This window comes from Natrix helvetica, assembly GCF_964273705.1.
Source record: "Natrix helvetica genome assembly, chromosome: Z".
NCBI classification, from domain to species: domain Eukaryota; kingdom Metazoa; phylum Chordata; class Lepidosauria; order Squamata; family Natricidae; genus Natrix; species Natrix helvetica.
Window position 1 is genome coordinate 131,104,324 of NC_138554.1, and position 23,965 is coordinate 131,128,288.

Sequence of the window (23,965 nt, forward strand, 5' to 3'; positions counted from 1 at the left end):
AAATTGTAGATTTCAGGCTGAATAGGGGTTGCTTACAGTACTTAGTGCATTGGAAGGGTTACCCTTGGTCTGAAGTTAATTGGGTAAACAGTGGGAACCTAAAAGTGGAGAAGTTAGTAAAGCAATTCAATGGGAAGTTTCCCGAGAAGTCAAGGGGTTCCCCTGGGTGGAGAAGAGGTGGTTAATTTTGTTATGTTAACTTTTATGTTATTCTCTTTGCAGGAAACGTTTTTCTTTTGAGGAGAGGCCGCCTGTCAGGCCTGTAATTATATTCTTTTTAGGATCTTTGGCCTGCCACGCTTTTTAATAATTCTCTATGCTGTTTCATTAGTGTAGTAGTTGGGAGGGGGGAATAGAAAGGAGTAGGATTGTAGAATGGATTGTTGACATTCTTTTGTAGAAGCCAAGGTCATCTTTTGTCTTCGCATCTCGACACCTGGCCGGAAGAAGATGGGTGTACATGCCAGCGTGGAAGAATATGATTGGAACATGTGATGGATTTGTGGGTGTGGGGAGAGATCATGAACTTTCAACTGGTTGAACTTAGAGGATGTAATTTAGAGTTGGAACTTAGAGGATGTAAGTTGGAATAGCCGTACTAACATGCCTGCGGAATAAATCGCACCTTAAAGGATGTTTTGCCTTGGACAATGATTTATTTCTGCATGGTATTTAGAACCCTAACACCATGATAATTTGGGCTAAGAATTTTGGTATGCAATAGAATTGGACAGCTGGCAGAAACTATGGGATAGAAACTACAAGCTCACATAAAGAAAGTCTCTATAAAATGCTTTATAGATGGTACTTTTCACCTCCAAGAACAGTGAATATGTACAAAGATAAATATGTTAAACGTTGGAAATGTAAGCAAATACCAGGTTCATTTTATCATACTGGTGGACATGTCCCAAAGCAAAAAAATATTGGAAGAAAATTAGTATATGGCTGGAAACTATGACAAAACAACACATAGACTTGAAACCTGAGATATTTCTGTTAGGCATGTTACCAGAAAATTATAATAAAGGTAATACATATTTAATTTTACATATTTTAACAGCAGTCAAGATCGTATATGCACAATATTGGAAAAATGAAGAAACCTTTACTGGTGAAATAATAATAAAAGAAATATTGGAGTGTACAGAAATGGATAAGTTAACCCTAAAAATCAAAGAAAAAGAAAATTCGGAATATTTTATGATACGGGAATCTTTTTACAAATGGCCAGTTGATAGATACAGAGGTTGGATGAGTGGATTTATGTGAAAATAAGGACTAGATGGGAAAGAGAAATTCATTAGTAAATACTTTGATGGTTATATAATTGATGTCTATATGGAAGATAGTATGCCTTTTAATAACAATTGATATTATTTAATATATGTTCATGTGCTGATATGATTATAATGATTATGATGATGTTTACATTTGAACACTTTGGATACCTAGAACACTGTTCAATACAGAAATGGAACTTGCAATATAAAAACAATAAAAAATACTATACATATTAAACATTTCTTCTTATTTCTAGATTGAATCTCTCCTTGGTCAGTTTCCATCCATTATTGCTTCTGTGGACTTCAGGTGCTTTGGAAATTAGGTTGAGCCCATCCTCTCTGGTTATCCAATCGCTTGTTTAAAACTTCCAGTGTTGGAGCATTTACAACTTCTGGAGGCAGGTTGTCCCATTGATTAATTGTTCTAACTGTCAGGAATTTTCTCCTTAGCTCTAGGTTGCTTCTCTCCTTGATTGGTTCTTGTCCTCCCTTGAGGTCCTTTGGAGAATAGCTTGACTCCCTCCTCTTTAGGGCAGCCCCTGAAATATTGGAAGACTGCTATCATGTCTCCCTTGATCCTTCTCTTCACTAGACTATCCATGCCTGATTCCTGCAACCGTTCATCATATGTTTTAGCCTCCAGTCTCCTAATCATCAAGATAATCTGCCTGAAATTAATCTGGCATGCTTCTGTAACAATTTTAGAAACCAAGCAGACTTGGAGGTCACAATAACGCAATGAAGCACTCTGGAAATAAGCCACCACTATGCCTTTTGTGAGAGATGTGCATTTCAGTTAGAGCCTGGGAGGAAACATCAGACATTTTTTGGGAAAGTTATTGCTCCAGCGGGAGAAGCAGAATGGGAAGATGATGGCATGAGAAGAGTAGAACCACGACTGACTAATCTAAGTGCAGACAGCAAAAACATGTTCTGACAACATTGTATTTTCTGATGTGTTCCTATGGACATTGCCTTCATCTTCTTCTATGTCCAGAGTAGTCTTAAATTGTTGTTAGCTGTCCTAGGATTATAGTGGCATCTCCCTATATCTGTTAGGTGGTAAGTTCCCCATTTTTCAAATACATGGTATTTGAAAATACCATGTAAACACCACTGTATTCATACCATGAAAATATCACTGTAAGAACATTGCCAACAAGGCATTAAGATTTGTTAATCTAATCTTGTGTAGCTTCTTCTCTGGTGACATTGTACTGCTAACCCAGTGGTAGTCAACCTTTTTCTACCTACCACCCACTAATGGATCTTTCTTGATGGAAAAATTTCCTTACTGCCCACCAGTTTTTGCGCAAGTGCGGAATATTTTTTAGAAAGGAGGGTGTTTTTTAAAAAAAGAAATGTACATACATTTATCTTTTTATTTCTACTTTATGCATGTTTATAATGTTTTTAACTTTATAAAGTTTAATTAGAAAACAATAAAGTAAATTGAAATTAGCTTTACTAGTGATTAATGAGATCTTTGAGGCTGATGCTGCGAGACTAAATATTTGATATCTGGTTTGATTTTCGTAAGGAACAAACGAAGGTCTCCTCTTTCGATGCGTGGAATAATGCGACTACCGGGGCCTTGAACCGGGTGGCGCCTTTGCGGCCTCTCCGGCGGCAACGATCCACCCTGGCTCCTTGGTTCACCGAGGAGCTAAGGGTGATGAAGCGCCGCAAGAGATGCCTAGAGAGTCGTTGGAGATCCTCCCGATCCGAATTGGACCGAGCACAGGTACGAGCCCATTTAAGGACGTACCTAGTGGCATTGAGAACGGCTAAACGTCAATACTGTGCCGCTCTCATTGCATCCGCAGAGAACCGCCCTGCCGCCCTGTTTCGGGTGTCCCGCTCCCTTCTGTTTCAGAGGCCGCGGGAGGCCCCTCTACAGGGTAGAGCAGAGGAGTTTGGGAAATACCTGCTGGATAAAGTCGCTCAAATCCGGAAGGATTGGGTCCCCTTCAGTGGCCCAGTCGAGACGCCAGTGGCGAGTCTTGAGAAACCTTTTTGGGAGGAGTTTGACTTGGTTGCCATCGAGGATTTGGACAGATTGCGTGGACGACTGCGACCTACCACATGTTTGCTGGACCCGTGTCCCTCCTGGCTTGTACTGGCTTCCTGGGAGGTTACACGCGACTGGCTCCTGGGCCTAGTGAACGCTTCGTTGGGTGAGGGGTCTCTCCCGGCCGCCTTGAAAGAGGCGGTGGTGAGACCCTTGCTCAAGAAGCCTTCCCTGGACCCTACGGAGCTGGCCAATTATCGTCCTGTCTCCAACCTTCCCTTTTTGGCGAAGGTTGTAGAGAGTGTGGTGGCTTCTCAGTTCCCACGACATCTGGAGGAGAATGATTATCTAGACCCGCGCCAGTCCGGCTTTCGCCCTGGGCACAGCACTGAGACGGCCTTGGTCGCGTTGGTAGACGATCTCTGGAGGGCCAGAGATAGGGGTTGCTCCTCTATCCTGGTCCTATTAGACCTCTCGGCGGCTTTTGATACCATCGACCATGGTATCCTGTTGCACCGACTGGAGGGGTTGGGGGTCCGGGGCACCGTTTTGCGGTGGTTCGGCTCCTACCTCTCCGGCCGGACGCAACGTGTGTTGGCAGGGGGGCAGAGGTCGACCCTAAGCCCCCTTACTTGTGGGGTGCCACAGGGGTCGGTCCTCTCGCCGCTCCTGTTCAACACATACATGAAGCCGCTGGGTGAGATCATCTGTGGTTTCGGGGTGGGATATCATCTGTACGCTGATGATACTCAGCTGTACATTTCCACCCCGAACCACCCCAACGAGGCCATCGAAGTGATGTCCCGGTGTGTGGAAGCCGTACGGGTCTGGATGGATGACAACCGACTCAGGCTCAACCCTTCCAAGACGGAGTGGCTGTGGGTTCCGGCCCCCCGGTTCAACCAGATAATTCCATCTCTGGCCATTGGGGGCATTCAACTTGCCCCCGTGGAGCGGGCGCGCAATTTGGGCGTCCTCCTGGATGCCAGGCTGTCCATGGATGAACATGTGACAGCCGTGGCCAGGGGGGCGTTCCACCAGGTTCGCCTGGTGCGCCAATTGCGCCCCCTATTGGACCGGGACGCCTTACGCACAGTCACCCATGCGCTGGTGACGTCTCGCCTGGACTACTGTAACGCTCTCTACATGGGGCTCCCCTTGAAATGCACTCGGAGACTGCAGTTGGTCCAGAATGCGGCCGCGCGGGTGATTATGGGGAGTACCAAGTACTCCCATGTGACACCTCTCCTGCGCGAGCTGCACTGGCTCCCTGTGGTCTATCGAGTGCGTTTCAAGGTTTTGATTACGATCTTTAAAGCGCTCCATGGCTCAGGACCTAGTTACCTGCGGGATCGTATTCTGCCCCATACATCCCTACGACCCATCCGCTCGCACAGAGAGGGACTTCTCCAGGTGCCGTCTACCAGACAGTGCCATGGGGCGGCGCCTAGGAGCAGAGCCTTCTCTGTGGCGGGCCCAGCCCTGTGGAATGACCTCCCCCCGGATATTAGGACTACTACTGACCTCCGCTCCTTCCGTGTCAAGCTCAAGACCCACCTTTTCCAAATAGCTGGCCTGGCTCGACCATAACTTAGTAACGCTCCTGATGGGTTTTTAATTTGGTAATTTTATTAGGGGATTTTAAATTGTGTTTTTTAACTGTCTTTCACTTAAGTCCATCCTCCTCCATGCACATATGTATATGTCTCTGTTTTTGTATATATGTTTGTCTTATGTGTATTTTTATCTGCTTGATTGTACGCCGCCCCGAGTCCTTCGGGAGAGGGGTGCGGCTAATCAAATAAAATTATTATTATTATTATTATTATTATTATTATCTTTTTATTTCTACTTTATGCATGTTTATAATGTTTTTAACTTTATAAAGTTTAATTAGAAAACAATAAAGTAAATTGAAATTAGCTTTACTAGTGATTAATGAGATCTTTGAGGCTGATGCTGCGAGACTAAATATTTGATATCTGGTTTGATTTTCGTAAGGAACAAACGAAGGTCTCCTCTTTCGGTGCTTTTCCTTTTTATCTCCTTTTTAAAATCTTCCTTAGGGCTATGTACAAAAGTAAGGCTGAGCTAGTTAGCCCACTTATTATTATTAGCCAACAACAATTCTCTCCTGCCTTTTCTTTCTCCTATTTTGCAACTGCTCTGCTCCGCTTCTGCCTGTCCCTGCTATCAGTTTCTACTCCTCCCCTTCCTCTTCCCACGTGTTTGCTTGTGCACGCGCTTGCGCTCGCCTGCCCACTCACACAAAAGGAGGTTTTAACCTCCGAAATCCCTAACGCACGCATTCTCGCGCGCGTTAGTTCAAAAGGAGGTTTTAACCTCCATAATCCCTAACGCACGCATTCTCGCGCGCGTTAGTTCAAAAGGAGGTTTTAACCTCCGAAATCCCTAACGCACGCATTCTCGCGCGCGTTAGTTCAAAAGGAGGTTTCAACCTCCGAAATCCCCACCGCCCACCTGGAATCCCAAAACGCCCACTAGTGGCCGGTAGGGACCAGGTTGACGACCCATGTGCTAACCAGAGCATACAAAACGTTTGCTAGACCAATTCTCGAATACAGCTCATCTGTCTAGAACCTACACTGCATATTGGACATTCATACAATTGAGTGAGTCCAGAGGTATTTCATGAGAAGAGTTCTCCACTCCTCTGCTCGCAACACAATACCTTATGCCTCCAGGCTTGAAATTTTGGGCTTAGACAACTTAGAACTACACTGCCTTTGGTGTATATTTTATTATTATATACCTCAGTATATAAATTATCTGCTACAATGTCCTACCTGTCAATGACTACTTCAGCTTCAACCACAACGATACACGAGCACACAATAGATACAAACTCAAGGTAAACCGCTCCAAACTCGATTGCAGAAAATACGACTTCAGCAACAGAGTGGTCAATGCCTGGAATGTGTTACCTGATTCAGTGGTTTCTTCCACAAACCCCCAAAACTTTAACTTTAGACTGTTTACTGTTGACCTCACCCCATTCCTAAGAGGGGGCATGCATAAGTGCACCAATATGCTTACCGTCCCTGTCCTAATGTTTATTTTTATTGGTATCCATTTCATCTATCCAAAACCATGTTTATACATATGTATGTTGCCTAATACATGCTTGACAAAAATAAATAAATTTAAAAATTTTAAAATAAATAAATGGTCATGTCCATCTCGCTTTTGTTATACCTCACTGGAGATGCCCCAATCATTGGCAGTGATTGGAAACAGGCAATAGAGGGAGATTGTAAATAAGGATAGAGATATAAGCTTTGTTTTCTGCTGACTCAGGAGAACACAACTCCATTTTATTCCAAGGAAGTTCCGGTCTTCCTTTTCTTCTAAACCTGAAATATGCCATATTTTTATCCACAGCAAAGCTCTACCAAATGCTAAAACATTAATTCCTTTAATTTAGGTGCTGAAAGCTGAATCACCCATGAGCTTCTACTCCATTAGTAGCAATGCTTTATTTACATAACTTGTGTGCAAAGATGGTAATGATTATCTGTGTAATTATCAATGGTAACTCTGAGCAAGCTCTTCAGTTTTCCTTTCATCGCCAGCCAAACATTGGGTTTCGAAAGGAATTCCTTTAAACTTCAGTGATGTATCTACATATGACAATGTCAAGGTATCATTTCAGCATGAATGAGTCAGACATGAAAGTATTTTTGAGAGATCTTTTATGGTATATACATGCTAACTACAGGATTTTTTTCCCCTCTCCTGAAGTTTGGATCATGTGCAGCAAGGATCATAGTCTTCGGAAAGCTTTTTATGTGGTTGCAAGCGCAAACAAAGTTTTCTTAATGTTGTCGTTTACAGTTGGTCCTCAGTTTAGGACTATCCATTGAGTGACCATTCAAAATTACAGTGACACTGAAGAAAGTGATCTATCTAACAACCATTCTCACAGTTACATAATCAAAATTTGGGTACTTGGCAACTAGTACGGGTTTATATTTGTTCATTTCCCAAGGGTCCCATAATCATCATTTGTGACTTTTTAAAACAGATTAACAGAGTTGGGAGGGGCCTTAAAGGACATCTAGTTCAACCCCCTACTCAAGCAGAAGACCCTACACCATTTATGACAGATGGCGGTTCAGTCTCTTCTTGAAAGCTTCCAGGGATGAAGCTCCCACAACTTCAGAAGGCAACTTCTGTTCCATCTGACTCTCAGAAAATTCCTCCTTAGTTCTAGGCTGAATCTCTCCTTGTTCAGTTCCCATCCATTATTCCTTGTCTGGCCTTCAGGTGCTTTGGGAAACAGGTTGACCCCTCTCCTCTCTGTCTCAGCCCCTCAAATATTGGAATACATTCCCAGCCAGCTTCTGACAGCAAAGTCAAAGGCAAAGATAGAAGCTGGATCCACCCAAAACTGTGAGATTAATTTAACAACCTCTGTGTTTCATTTAAATGATCACATTCGACCGTAAAAGCAGGCACAACTTCAAGATAAATAGCTGGAGAGCACTCATTCCAGATGTGATCCACACCTAATTCTGTAGCTCAAGAAATTTACAGGGGTGCATTAATGCCTACCCACCCAGTTGTTAATAGCCGGCTCTGACACAGACTGGCTAACCCAAGGAAGGTTAGTTTTGATCATGAACCCCTCCCCCACGAAGAAGCACCAGCCAACTACTGCCCAATAATCTTCCTCCCCACAACATGGAATGTCCTCTTAGACATTACAGCCACAAAGTTACAGGACCATATGGATCAAATACCTCAGCACAGCTTAGAAGGGCATTGGAAACAACGCCAGAGGCTCAAAACACCTCTTGTTCATAGATAGAACAGTTGCCCAAGTCTCAAGTTCCAGACAGAACAATTTGACCACTGCTTGGGTTGACTACAGGAAAGCCTACGACTTAATGCCATATAAGTGGATCTGTGAATGCCTGGTGCTACACAAAGTCAACAGGACACTAAGAACCCTCCACAAGAATTCAGTAGGACTGTGCATGACAACCCTGGAAGTCAACTCAAGAGGCCATCAAGAACAGCATATACCAAGGTGATCCACTGTCCCTATTATTGTTCTTGAATCCCCTGGGCCAGATAATCACAAAGACTGGATGTGGATCAACTTCAAGAATGGAACTACCATCAACAGTCTCCTGTACGTGGACAACATCAAGTGGTATGCAAAGAGTGAACAACTCATTGAGTCACTAATTCATCTGACACAGATCTATACTGAGGACATCAGGATGCCATTTGGACTAGAGAAATGTGGAGTGGAACTACCAGAAAATCACATAACAGAAATATAGATCAGTTACAAGTATCTTGGCATCCCACAGTTACTTGGGAACCAAGATGTGGGCTAAGATCCTGTAGGATTTCCAGATCCAGAAGACAGACAGGTTCTGGAAAATCAACCAGACATCGTGGTAGTAGACAAAGACAAGAAAACAGCAGTGGTGATAGATATGCACTTGAGATGCACTTGGAGACTACAGTTGGTCCAGAATGCAGCCGCGCGGGTGATTATGGGGAGGACTAGGTACTCCCATGTAACACCTCTCCTGCGCGAGCTGCACTGGCTTCCTGTGGTCTATCGGGTGCGTTTCAAGGTTCTGATTACGATCTTTAAAGCGCTCCATGGCACAGGACCTAGTTACTTGCGGGATCGCATCCTGCCCCATACATCCCTACGACCAATCCGCTCACACAGGGAGGGACTTCTCCGGGTGCCGTCCGCTAAACAGTGTCGGGGGGCGACACCCAGGAGCAGGGCCTTCTCTGTGATGGGCCCAGCCCTGTGGAATGACCTCCCCCTTGACATCAGGATTACTTCCGATCTCCGCTCCTTCCGTGTAAAGCTCAAGACCCACCTCTTTCAATTATCTGGCCTGGCTCAACCATAGTTTATCCTATTCCTCCTGACAGTCCTTTTTAAATTGTATTATTATTATGGGATATTTTTAATGGCTAATTTTTATTATTATTAATGTGATGTATATTTACTTATTACCTCCTCCATGTATGTATATGTATGTATATGTGTGTATCTGTATGTTTATATGTATGTATGCATGTTTTTATTGTACGCCGCCCCGAGTCCCTTGCGGAGAGGGAGCGGCTAACAAATTAAATAATAATAATAATAATAATAATAATAATAATAATAATAATAATAATAATTGTTATTATTATTATTATTATTATTATTATTATTATTATTATTATTATTATTATTATTATTATTATTATTATTATTATTATTATTATTATTATTATTATTATTATTGTAGTGCCAAGTGACAGCAACATCAAGAAAAGGGAGGATGAGTAGTTATATAAATAGCAGGAAATGGAAGAAGGAACTAGAGAGGATAGCAATAGCAATAACACTCAGACTTATATACTGCCCAGGAGTGGGTTCCGGATCCCGTCGCAACCAGTACACTGCGATAGGGCCAGGCATCTACCATGTGCATGCGCGCTGCATGTGCCTGTGCACCACCGCCCTGCAATGCTTCAGCTGCTCAGTGGAGTGTCACACAGGTGCCATAAGCTGCATGCACATGCGCAAATGGCCCGGTAGGGTCAAATGCAAGTAAGGAGGGAGGGCGGGTGGGCCTCCACAGCACCGTACTGGAACGGTACCTGCAGGCACTGGTACACTCGTACTGGAGCGTACTGGCCATAACCCACCACTGATACTGCCCCATAATGCTTTACAGCCCTCTTTAAGTGGTTTACAGAGTCAGCATATTGCCCCCAACAATTTGGGTCCTCCTTTTTCTAACCTTGGAAAGATGGGAGGCTGAGTCAACCATGAACCCCGTCAGGATCGAAGTCTGGGCTGTGAACAGAGTATGCCTGCAGTACTGCATTTTAACCACTGCGCCATCAGGGCTCCTGGAAGTGGAAAGTAAAGGACAAAGTGGCCCCAGTGGTGGATAGGAGCACTCAGAGCTGTGATTCCTAAGTGAGAAAGCAGCTCCAACAGATCTTAGGATCAACATCAGAGCTCTCTGTCCAGAAGAATGCAGGGTTACAAGGAGCTAAGATCCTATGCAGAACTCTCCATCTCCTTGACTTCTGGTAGATGACCCAAGATTGAGGAAGACACAGGCCACCTATAAGGGTGAGAAGGGATTTTTTCCAGTGGTGGTTTTCACATTTTGTTACCACTGGTTCGCCCCGCGCATGCCCACTCGCTTTGTGGGTGCACATGCCCTTTCTGTGCATACGCCTGGCCTTCCATAGGTGCGGTTTGCTCGCTCACATGCGTTCTGCATGTGCCTAAATAGGACAGCATAGAGCTGGGATGGGTGGGCAGACTGCAATTTCTGCTACTGGTTTGGGTGAATTGGTCCGAACTGACTGAATACCATCTCTGATTTTTCTATCTCTATTATCTCTATCTTTATATCTCTATATCTCTCTCTGTTCTTTAACTCTAGCTCTATCTGCACTTCATATGTAACTATATCAGCAATACTGGCTCCTCCTCTCCCATTCTCCCCCCCCCCTTTTAAATCACTTGGATGTCAGCTAACTTGTAAAATATAAAAAATACAGAGCATTTGACATGTGTCCTAATTTTTAGCAATCAGTCAGGATAGGGTAACATAACATGCGGGAGCTATCATCTCTCAGCTCATTTAGCTTTTTATTTATCAATTATTGTAGTCTCTTCTTACTGCTAAATTTATTTTTTAAGAACCCAGGTTCCTGCCTACCTGAGATGAAAAAAACTGTTGATTGCATTGTCAGATTCTTTAGTCCTTTGCCAAAGATTATTCAGTAGAAATAAATGCTAAGCCAGAACACAGAATTAGACAACGAGCACATGAAATCTTAGCTTAGGATGCGGTTATTCTCAGCGAGCTCTTGAAAGAATGTTTAATCATCATGACACTCTGTAAATATGTCTGTTAGTAAACTGAAATAACCTTTCTTAGAGAATCAAAATAAAATGACATTCAAGTTTAATTTTTATCCCAATCCTGCCCTTGGACATTTTAATTGCTGTATTTTTATTTAATTACAGGAAGTCCTTGACTTACAATAGTTCATTTAGTGACCGTTCAAAGTTACAACCGCGCTGAAAAAATGACTTATGACCATTTTTTCACACTTACAACCGTTGCAGCATTTTCATGGCCACATGATCAAAATTCAAACGCTTGGCAACGGACTCATTTTTTGTAGTGTCCGAGGGCCGTGTGATCGGCTTTTGTGACCTTCTGACAAGCAAAGTCTATAGGAAATCCGGATTCACTTAACAACCATATTAATAACTTAACAAATGCAATGATTCACTTAACAACTGTGGCAAGAAAAGTCGTGAAATAGGGCAAAATTCACTTAACAAATGTTTCCACATAGCAACATAAATTTTGGTCTCAATTATGCTTGTAATTCAAGGAACACACACACACACAAGATCTTTCAAGATAGATGAGGCATTTGCTCCAATAAAAATCCTATGCCCTGATATTTGAGATCCTTTCATAAGAGGAAGCAGAATTAACTACCTGAACTAGCTACTCCGTCTATTTTGTCAACCAGTTATGTAGCATCTGTAGCTTAAAATTACATTTGACTGTTTCAGAGTTGTGATATACTTCTTGAATTACGTTTCAGGGTAGGGACGTTGCCTTAGGAAATTAAACTTCCCTGAAACTTAATGAAAATAGTAGAAAACACTGATAAGCTATGGGTTTCTATAAGAGTACACCACATTTTAGAGGCCACCTTTTTTTTTCACTTCCACACTGATAAAACAGTGGTACAGATTTTGCAGAAAAGCCTAGGAATGTTGAGTTACGTTTTCATGTTTCCAGGTGGTGGTGTTACTTCTAATCTGTTTAACATTTCACAGTTATCAGTGGAATGGCTTTCCTCCAGAAGCTGTGGATGCTCCATCATTCTGGAGATTTTGGAGAAGACAGTGGACAGCCCATGTCTACTTGGAATGGTAGAAGACAGTGATGGCTAACCATTTTGCCATCGCGTGTCAAAAGCGGGGGGAGCACTGGGGGGTTGTGTGCGGGTGTTCCCACACCCATAACTCTATGTGCACAACCCCCTGCGCATGCGTGCACCACTCCTGCCCGCCACCCCGCTTTTGGCGCGCATGGACCCATTTTTCACCCTCTCCAGTCTCCAGAGGCTTTCTAGAAGCCTGGGGAAGGATGAAAATGGCCTCCCCCCCAGAAGTCCGGGCCAACGCGCAAACTGGAAATCCATTCCTGAACTTCCGGTTTGTGCATCAGGTTGTTTTTCGCCCTCTGGAAGTTTCAGGGAAGCCTCCGGAGAGTGAAAAATGGCTGAAAATGAAGGGTGAAGTCAGCTGGCCAGTGCGCGCATGCACACTGGAGGTGACAGGGCAACACCTTGCATGCCCTAACAAATGGCTCTGTGTGCCATAGGTTCACCATCATGGGTATAAGATTTCCTGCTTGGGCAGGGGTTTGAATTAGAAGACCTCCAAGACTGTTATTCTGTACACTGTATTTCTATATAACACACTATAAAGAAAGGAAAGTTATAAACCTTTTAAAAATAATTTATCTGGATGCCCAGTTCAGTGAAACTTAATATTAGGCAAAGCAAATTCCCTTATGAGAATCATTGTAGGACAGAACATTACCATCTGTACGCTGATGATACTCAGCTGTACTTTTCCACCCCGAACCACCCCAACGAGGCCATCGAAGTGATGTCCCGGTGTGTGGAAGCCGTACGGATCTGGATGGATGACAACCGACTCAAGCTCAACCCCTCCAAGACGGAGTGGCTGTGGGTGCCAGCTCCCCGGTTCAGCCAATTAATTCCATCATTGGCCATTGGGGGCGTTCAACTTGCCCCCGTGGAGCGGGCGTGCAATTTGGGCGTCCTCCTGGATGCCCGGCTGTCCATGGATGACCATGTGACAGCCGTGGCAAGGGGGGCGTTCCACCAGGTTCGCCTGGTGCGTCAATTGCGCCCCCTACTGGACCGGGATGCCTTACGCACAGTCACTCATGCGCTGGTGACGTCTCGCTTGGACTACTGTAACGCTCTCTACATGGGGCTTCGCACAGAGAGGGCCTCCTCCAGGTGCCGTCCACTAGACAGTGTCGGGGGGCGGCGCCTAGGAGTAGAGCCTTCTCTGTGGCGGGCCCAGCCCTGTGGAATGACCTCCCTCCGGATATTAGGAATACCTCTGACCTCCGCTCCTTTCGTATTAAGCTTAAGACCCACCTTTTCCAAGCAGCTGGCCTGGCTCAACTTTGATCTAACCATATCGCTCCTGACGGGTTTTTACTGGGTATTTTAATTATATTTAATTATCTAGGGGTTTTTAAATACTGTATTTTAATTGTTTTATTTATCAGCCGACCTCCTCCTTGTGTATGTTTCGGTATATGTCTCTGTTATATGTTTGTTCTGTCCACATATTTATTTCATATGTTTCATTGTACGCCGCCCCGAGTCCTTCGGGAGAGGGTGCGGCTAAGAAATAAATATTTATTATTATTATTATTATTATTATTATTATTAAGGCTACAATGGAAGAAGCTACTCTCAGACACCATTTAGTTGTGAGTTCAGTATTTGACCTTGGACTGCTCACTATCTTCCTCCCTAGCCTGTTTCAAAGAGTTGTGAAAAGGAATGGGGTTTGTCAGAGGTCTGTAGAACATTTGTTCAGAAACGTTGGGGTGGGGGTGTTAAGACTAGATAAAGATTAAAGAAGCCTATGCAGGTGTTTGTTCTCACCCTTATTTTCCAATCGGTGGTCTTTTGTTTGATTGCTTTTGTAATTTGTTAATATAAAAGGCTGAGATTCCGTCAGAGAGGACTGGCTTGGTTTTATTTTATTTGCAACCTGAAGCCTAAAAGCTGCACAAAATACACAGAAAAAGAAGCAAATTATAGTCAGATTGAGTCAAGATTTACAAATGTCAGCTATTGAAATATAACTTACTGTAGGCAACCCGTGACTCACTAGGTCATTGTTTTAGAGACATTTCCTTATCTTAACAGAATGACCATGGACAGGCAAAAATTACTAAGAGCTCTCAGCTGTCAGCTTTCCCACCGAGTTTCCATATGAGAAGCTGCCAGCGAGCATTAGAAAACTTTTCTTTCTTCCTTCCTTCCCTTCCCTTCCTTCCCTTCCTTCCCCCTTCCCTCCCTCCTTCTTTCCATCCTTCCACCAATCCTTCCTTCCTTCCTTCCATCCATGCATCCATCCATACTTACTTATCTACTTCCATCCATCATCCATCTTTCCTTCCTTCCATCCATCCATCCTTCCTTCCTTCCTTCCTTCCATCCATCCATCCTTCCTTCCTTCCTTCCTTCCTTCCATGCATTCTTCCTTCCTTCCTTTCATCCTTCCACCCATCCTTCCTTCCTTCCATTCATCCTTCCTTACTTACCTACTTCCATTCTTCCATTCTTCCATTCTTCCTTCCTTCCTTCCTTCCTTCCATCCATCCATTCTTACTTACTTACTTACTTCCATCCTTCCATCCTTCCAACCTTCCTTCTATCCTTACTTACTTACTTACTTACTTACATTCTTCCTTCCTTCCATCCATTGATCCTTCCTTCCTTCCTTCCTTCCTTCCATCAATCCTTCCTTCCTTCCTTCTTTTCTCCCTTCCTCTCTCCCGCTTCCTCTCCCCCATCCCTATTTCTTCCTTCCTGTTCGCCTCACTCAGTAATAGGGGAATCCTCAAAGTGTGATGCAAAAAGTCAAAATAGTGCTACTTCAATTACAATATGATTGAAGCTGCACCCATTTTAATGTGCATTGGGAGAAGCAACCTGGAAGTAAGAAAAAACTTTTTAACAGTGAGAACAATTCTCCAGTGGAACATCTTGCCTTCAGAAGTTGTGGGCATTTCATCATTTGAGACTTTTAAGAAGAGACTGGACAGCTACTTGTCTGAAATGGTATAGGGTCTCCTGCTCGAGCATAGAGTTGGACTAGAAAATCTCCAAGGTCTTTCCAGCTCTATTCTGATTGATTGATTGGGTGATTGATTGATTGAAATTTTAACATTACCATTGAAGCTGCCATCTTGACTCCTGCTGGGTGATTTTGTACCTAAATGTCCTTACAGACTTCTAGCATTGAGAAGTTGCATTCGTCCTGGGGTTCAACAATAACTACCGTTATTAAATGAAATATATATCCACATCTTCATTAAATCTGCCATCCAAAACCCTGGACTATGGAAAAATACCAGGAGGCTATTTTAATGACAATTTCAGAGTGAAACAATTTAGATGTTGAAAAGGAATTACCGCTTTGATCTTGGGATAATTGTTAGGAATCAACAGCCTTATTTCCTGTAAATGAATGAATCTTTTGTAACTCTTCTAACATCAGATGTGAGATGATTAAAAGAATTGTCCAAAGTTAATCAAGAGAGTTTCTTACAGAAATGTTACTTATCATTGTAAAAGACTGCTATTGTTTTCAGCATTAGTGACTGAAAAACTTCCAGTTGCCTAGGACTCATACAGTCAGATTTAAGATTTCTGTTAAGATTAGATATCTCATTAGGAAACCTGGGAAGCACAAAAATGTTTTTTAATATTTTTAAAATTCATCTAGCATGTAGGAAGAATAGGTCTGGGCTTCATTTTGATGTAGTGGGTTCCAAATTATCTTTGATTGCATTATTCAATCAAAGGGTGAAATAAGTTTGAGTATGTAAAATCTCTTCTATTTCTAAGAACTAGATCTGAGATTTGATTTTGAAAAAGAATATGATTTTCATGTAAGAACTTTTTTTTGTTTTGTTTAGGTGCCAGAGCCCACTGTAACAACATTGCCAAAAAGGCATTAAGAGTTGTTAACCTAATCTTGCTTAGCTTCTTGTCTGGTAATATTGTTCGGCTAACCAGAGCATACAAAACCTTTGCTAGACCAATTCTCGAATACAGCTCATCTGTCTGGAACCTGCACTGCATATCAGACATTAATACAATTGAGCGTGTCCAGAGATATTTCACGAGAAGAATCCTACCCGTCAATGACTACTTTAGCTTCAACCACAACAATAAACAAGCACACAATAGATACAAACTTAAGGTAAGGCACTCCAAACTCGATTGTAGAAAATACGACTTCAGCAACAGAGTGGTCAATGCCTGGAATGCGCTACCTGACAATGTGGTTTCTTCCCCAAACCCCCAAAACTTTAACCTTAGTCTGTCTACTGTTGACCTCACCCCATTCCTAAGAGGTCTGTAAGGGGCATGTATAAGCACACCAACCGTCCCTGTCCTAATATTCCCTTTTATTCGTATCCATTTCATGTATTCAAAATCATGTTTATACTTATTTATGTTATCTCTTTACATGCTTCATGAAATAAACAAACAAACAAACAAATAACAGTGACGTACTAACGGAAATCACACTTTTAACAAAGGATATAGAGGAATTGCAGCAATGAAGATCATCATGGTTTAAAAAAAAACTCAAATCATGTGAAGATTGTTTCAAGATCTGTAGGAATACAGATGAGGGGAAGGGAAGGGAAGGAAAAAAGAATTGGAAGGGGAAGGAAACATAAAAATCCAGCATATACACTATCATTGATTAAATGCAAATAAAATTGTATTGTATATTTAAATATGATTTGGTGAGCCAGGTTTAGCCATAACAATATCTTGACTTCATCACTACATTTCACAAAATATTACTTGCTTGGATGACATGCCTATTAGATGGCTCCAGGGCTGGCTGTGAATAGGATCGAAAAGTACCCACCGATTATTCCTTGTGGAACTGGAGACTGTCATATGATATTCTACAAGCTACAGCCTTGCCTTGGCTCTGGACCTTGCTGCTTTCTGTCTTTCCATTAATGACTCGAGTAAGGAGAAGAAGACAACGCTACATTTGCAGAGGACTCAGTGAATAATAAATACAACAGAAGACAAAACAAAATGCAAAATCATCTTGCTCAATTAGGGAAAATGGAGTAAAAATATCACTGACATTGCAGAGACAAAAAACCAACACACAACCAACAAAAAAAAAAGTGTAGATATAGGATGGTTGGAACCTGTTTTGGCGATTGTATGAAAAGAATCTTGGAACAGTGATGGGTCACAAGCTGAATTTGAACCAGCAGTTTGATAGTGCCAAAAAGATAATTTCCTAAAGGAAATAAACCCTGACTGTTCTTTGGAAGGACAGATACTGAAGCTGAAGCTCAATAGTTTTGGCTACCTGATGAGAAGGAAGGACTCACTGGAAATGATCCTGATGTTGAGAAAGATTGAAAGCAAAAGGAGAAGGGACAGCAGAGGATGATTAGGTAGTGCCAAGGACTCAATGAACATCAAGTTGGACAAACTCTGGGAGACAGTGGAAGACAGAAGACCTGGCCAGCTATGGTCCATGGGGTTGCTAATGGTCCATGGGGTTCTGACCTAAGCTTCCCAAAAGCACGAAGCTCACTCCTTGTCCTGATAAAACCCCATTTATTTAGGTTAAAGTGAATTCCTCTCCAGCAAAGTCCTGGTCAACAGTCTTTCGAGAGATTTCACAGCTACATACCTTTATCTGGCTTGGAGAGCTGCCAGGCCAATGTCTTCCGAAGGCCACTCTGTAACAGACAATACTTGGCAAGAAGTCAGGAATAGATCTTCACTCTAATGAATTGAACTAATTGTCTCCTGCAAACTCCCCTCCCCTTTTGCTCCCCTTTATTCCCTATGGGAGGGGTCATTCTCTGTCCACCTGTGGCTTTACTCCTGAGCCTACCCTTGTTCCTTAGCTGTCCTCCTGGCAGCTCTGCGCATGCGCACACTCGGAACAGACTCCAGCTGTTCTTCTGCCCCACTGATATCTAACTCCAAAGGCAACTGATAACTGTCAGGCAGTCCTGGCCTCATCTCTGCTTCCAACACAGACCCCTCATCAGAGCCTTCCCCAGACTCCAGGACCAGCCCATGTTCCTCCCCAACTGCCTCACTGTCCAAATCTGCTGTCAGATCCGCTGGCCACTGACAGGCCACATCAGCTAAGAGTCAGACATGACTTAGTGACTGAACAACAAAGAGATAATTGTAATGTTGATACTATCAAAACAAATATAGTTTTCTCAAACTATACTGTTTTGAATAGTCAGAAAGTCCACAATTTCCTTCAAGATCCTATGGACCTGAGACATATGTGGCAAGGTATTCGGGTCATTACGGACTATAAGGCTATATTCCCTGACATAAAGGGTGATATGGATTCTCTAAACAAGCTAAATATGTTTTTGGGACAGTTTGAAGCCACAAACAATGTTCCAGCAAAGAAAGCTGTTCTCCTCCCTGATGAGCAGGTAACTCAAGTTTGATTCAACTGCTGTTTGGAAGGGTCAATATACGAAAAGCTGCTGGTCCTGATAATAACACTGGGTGGGTACTTAAGGAGTGTGCAGACCAGCTGGCCACGTTCTCACAGGCATCTTCTATCTCTTGTTGCATCAGGCCATCATTCTATCATGTTTTAAGACTGCAATAGTGTACCAGTGCTAAAAAAAAACCTTATATCACATGCCTTAATGATTACCATCCAATTGCACTCACTTCAATTATGAAGTGTTTTGAAAGAATGGTAAAGGACTATATGATTTCATGCCTTCCCCTTACATTTGACTCATTGTTGCTGTTGTTGTTGTTGGTTGCGAAGTTGTGTCTGACCCATCATGACCCTATGGACAATGTTCCTCCAGGCCTTCCTGTCCTCTACCATCCTCCGGAGTCCATTTAAGCTCACGCCGACTGCTTCGGTGATTCCATCCAGCCACCTCATTCTCTGTCGTCCCCTTCTTCTTTTGCCCTCAATCCTTCCCAGCATTAGGCTCTTCTCCAGTGAGTCCTTCCTTCTCATTAGGTGACCAAAGTATTGACTCATTACAGTTTGCTTATTGGAAGAACCGCTCTATAGATGATGCACTTTCTTTTGTGCTTCATCTTAACTTGGTGCACCTGAAGGAGAAGAATACGCATGTGGGAATGCTGTTTGTTGATTTTAGCTTGGGGTTCAACACAATCATTCCTCAGCATTTGGTGAAAAAAACTGGGCCTATTAGGTTTTACAATACAATACAATACAATAGTAGAGTTGGAAGGGACCTTGGAGGTCTTCTAGTTCAACCCCCTGCCTGGGCAGGAAACCCTACACCGTTTCAGACAAATAGCTATCCAACATCTTCTTAAAGACTTCCAGTGTTGGGGCATTCACAACTTCTGGAGGCAATCTGTTTTAATACTCCTTTATGTAATTGGATACTGGATTTACTTATTGCTAAGCCCCAGTTTAAGCGAGTTGGAAGAAAAGTCTCCATCTCCTTGATTACGGGTTCCCCACAAGGCTGTGTCTTGAGTCCACTACTGTTCACATTGATAACTCATGACTGCTGTGCCAAATCTGCTACAAATCATATTGTGAAATATGCAGATGACACAGCAGTGGTGGGTCTTATCTGGGATGACAATGAAGATGCTTATAGGGAAGAGGTGAAGGCTCTGGTGGACCAGGTGCAATCAAAATAACCTGATTCTAAATGTAAATAAAACAAAGGAGATCATCATGGATTTTAGAAAGAGCTGGCATGGTCATACTCCACTCACTATCGAGGATGCAGCTGCAGAGATGGTCAACAGTATTAAGTATCTGGGGGTGCAGATAAAGAACAATCTGAACTGGTCTCTCAACATGTCATTCTTAGTGAACCAGAGTTGGCATCAGATGAGCACATCTTTCTCCTCCTGTCCTGGCCACTTTTTACAGAGGCACAATTGAGAATTGAAAGCATTTTAACAAACTGCATCCCCATTTGGTTTGGTGGCAGCAGTGCCTCAGATAGAAAGTCCATACAGAGAGTGGTGAGGACAGCCGAGAAGAATATAGGAAGCTCGCTTCCCGTTATTCAGGATGCTGCTTATAAGTGCTATGTGCTTAGAGCTTGAAGTATTGTTAGACACCACACACACCTATGTCTGTTTCTGTTTTTCCCCTCTGGGAGGAGGTTTCGAAGTATTTCTAGCAGGATTACCAGATTCTGTAACACTTTTGTTCTGATAAACTCACAAGATTCATTTTTTTCACCATGGACATTTATACGTCTGAGCTAGTCTGTGTTTTTCTCTGTGTCATATAATATATGTGGGTTATACATGATTTTCTATTTATTTATTTAGTCATGTTTATGTAGTGTATACTGGAGATGGTGACCCTTTGAGAGCTGTATGCAAGAAATTTCATTTTAATATATGTCAATTAATGTACATTCAAAGTGACAATAAAGTTATTATTCTATTCTATTCCATTCCATTCCATTTCATTCCATTCTAATCATGCAGAGACCCAGCTACTTTGAGAAATGCATAATGCTTGATAAAATTGAAGGAAAAAGAAGTCCAGCAGCATGATGAATGGATAGATTGAATTATGACATCAAGGAATGTATGACTGAAATATCTAACAGAGTGAGCTGAAGACACATCATTCTAATGAGAATATATAAATGTGCTTGCTTGCTTGCACTCATTCTTTCAATCACTCCATCAATTAATCATTTTACTAAAAAAAAATAAAAGAGAGATTGGGCATGTCCATCCATTTTGTTTATTTCCAGATGGATAAAAATGACAATCTGTCTTGTTTGCCTATCATCTATCTATTATCTGTCTATTTCTCTTTCTGTCTGTTGGTCCATCCATCATCCATCCATCCATCCATCCATCCATCCATCCATCCATCCATCCAAAACATACAGAATATACAAAACACTACATTCTACAAATAGGGCACCAGTCCCTTTTGCTTATTGTTACTTGCTGTGACACATTTGATCAGATCTCCTGTCCTATATCTTTCCAAACCCCATTGGGGTGGGAGCAGAGTGCAAAAACTTCCCAACTTTAGTAAGTCTTAAAAGCAAAGTCCCTGAGCTTCAAAGAGACCACCAGTGAAAAGACTGATTGCTTCTTTCAACAAACTTCCTCTGGACAAAATCTTAACATATTTTAAGAGTATCCAGGGCAACCAAGAGAAAGGCATGACTCAGAAGCTCAGATCAGCAGTTTAGTTGCAGCTAACAGTAGAGGAAATGACATTAGAATGGGATATTGCTTTAAAAGAGAAAACTATGGCAAATCTAGACAGCAAGACATCACCCTGCCAACAAAAGTGGGTATAGTCAAGGCTATGGTTTTCCCAGTTGCAATGTATGGCTGTGAAAGTTGGACCATAAGGAAGGCTGAACGCCAAAGAATGGAAGCCTTTGAACTCTGGTGCTGGAGAAGACTCCCGCAAGTCCCTTGGACTGCAAGGCGATCAAACCGGTAAGTCCTAGAGGAGATCAATCCTGACTGCTCTTTAGAAGGCCGAATCCTGAAGGTGAAACTCAAATACTTTGGCCACCTAATGAGAAGGAAGGACTCACTGGAGAAGAGCCTAACGCTGGGAAAGATGGAGGGCAAAAGAAGAAGGAGACGACAGAGAAGGAGGTGGCTGGATGGAGTCACTGAAGCAGTCGGCGTGAGCTTAAATGGACTCTGGAGGATGGTAGAGGACAGGAAGGTCTTGAGGAATATTGTCCAAGGAGTCGTGAACAGAGGTGATATTCAGCAGGTTATGACCAGTTCTGGAGAACCAGTAGCAGAAATTTTGAGTTGTTCAGAGAATCAGTAAATACCACCTCTAACTGGCCCCACCCTCATCTATTCTTTGCCTGCCGAGTCCCAGCTGATTGGGAAGGAATGGAGATTTTACAGTATCTTTCCCCTGCCACGCCCACTAATCCATGCTCACCAAGCCAAGCCACACCCACCAAGCCATGCTCACAGAACCAGTAGTAAAAAATGTTGAATCTCACCACTGGTTGCAATGGGTCGGACATGACTTCACAACTAACAACAGCATCGTTTTAAAACAAGGAAATCAGTCTGGCAACCAAATGTAAGTTAGTCCACTCTATTGTGCTCCCTGTAGCTACCTATGATTGTGAAAATTGGATCTTAAAAAAAGCAAGACGGGAAGAAAATTGTCTCGTGTGAACTGTGGTGCTCTAGAAGGCTCCTACATATTCTTTGGATAGCAGTGGTGATTAACAAGCAAGTACTGGGATGTATAACGCGTGGCACTAGAAGGCAAAATCACAATATTACATGTCATTTATTTTGGCCATGCATTGCAGGGCAGTTCACTGGAGAAAACAATTATTTTTGAAAGAGTTGGCAGTAAAAGGAAATCAGGCCATCAAAAAATGGCTGGTTACCATCAAAGTGGACACCAGCTGGAGCATAGAACAACTCGAAGAACTAGTGCAAGATCGAAAGATGTGAAGAGACCAGCCTATAGAATCTCCAAGAGTTGAACATGATTGAATGGAAAACATCATCATCATCATAATCTTAAACTTGACATGGATTTCTACTCATTCTGCATTTTGTGCACACTAACCTAGTTATCTTTATTTTATGTTCATTCTATAATGCACATTTCTTAATTTTATTAAAATCTGGGACAAATCCCATCTGTCTTACATTCTGTAGATGAGATAATTATGTATGCCAGAGAAGGAAAACAGAGATTGGTGAGGTGCTTTTATTCTGAGATCATATCAGTAAAATTCAGCATCATTTCAATGGCAATTCTTGATTCTGTGATTAACACAATCCAATTTTTTCCCCAAACTTAAGATTGGAAATGGCCTCGTTAGACACTAGAAACAAGTCCTCCTATTCCTAATACTTATCCCACAAATGACTCTTCCCAAAGCACTCCCCTCCCCCCCAAAATCAGACCAAAACGTCAGGCCTGTCGTTTGTGATATGATCATTTTACAGGATAACTTTCGAAGTTGAGCTGTAGGTTGAATAACTGAATTCCCCCCACCCCAATCCTTAGGAAAATGATCAGGTCTGCTGTATTCCATGGCTATTGAAGCTTTGTGTTATTTACAACTCTTTAAAAAATTGTTATTCACCTCCAGCCTGCGTCTCACAAAGACATTTTTAAAACAAACTTTGAAAGCTTCTCAAAGTGTGCAGAAATATCCTAAAACTAGCTGTGCCATCCTACCAAATTCATAATTAAAGTTTTTGGTAAACTCAAAGTTGCAAGCATTGAGCCTTAGCTTTGAATAAGAAGCATTATAATCATTTCTGCAAAGAAGGAAGATTTAACCAAAAGATAATCTTCTGAAAGGAATTGTCAAAGTCCTACTGCTTGAACTGTGCTTGCTTTCATAATCCGACCAGCGTCACTTGTCCAAAGCCAGAGAAGACCACATCTCTTTCCATGATGAGAGGATACAACATTTCATTATCTTCAAAACTTCTTCATAGAGCATTCTTTTCAGATTAGCATTGTCAGGGAAGGAGTTTTTCTTCTTCTTCTTCTTCTTCTCAATTGTGTTCCTATTTTTCAGCCAACCCAAGTCCCATCATTGTGTCTTCTTAAATTCATCCTACAAAAGATATTTGTTTAAGACATTTCTTTTCTTTTCTTGTTTGCACATGAGCATACGCACTGAGTTTCTGGAAAATCTCTGCCCAAGACAACTTTTAAGCTCACACATACACAGCGGCTGGCCCATACTGTCTTAATTCCTCTATTGAAACATCTTCTTTTTTTTATTTTTATTTTTAA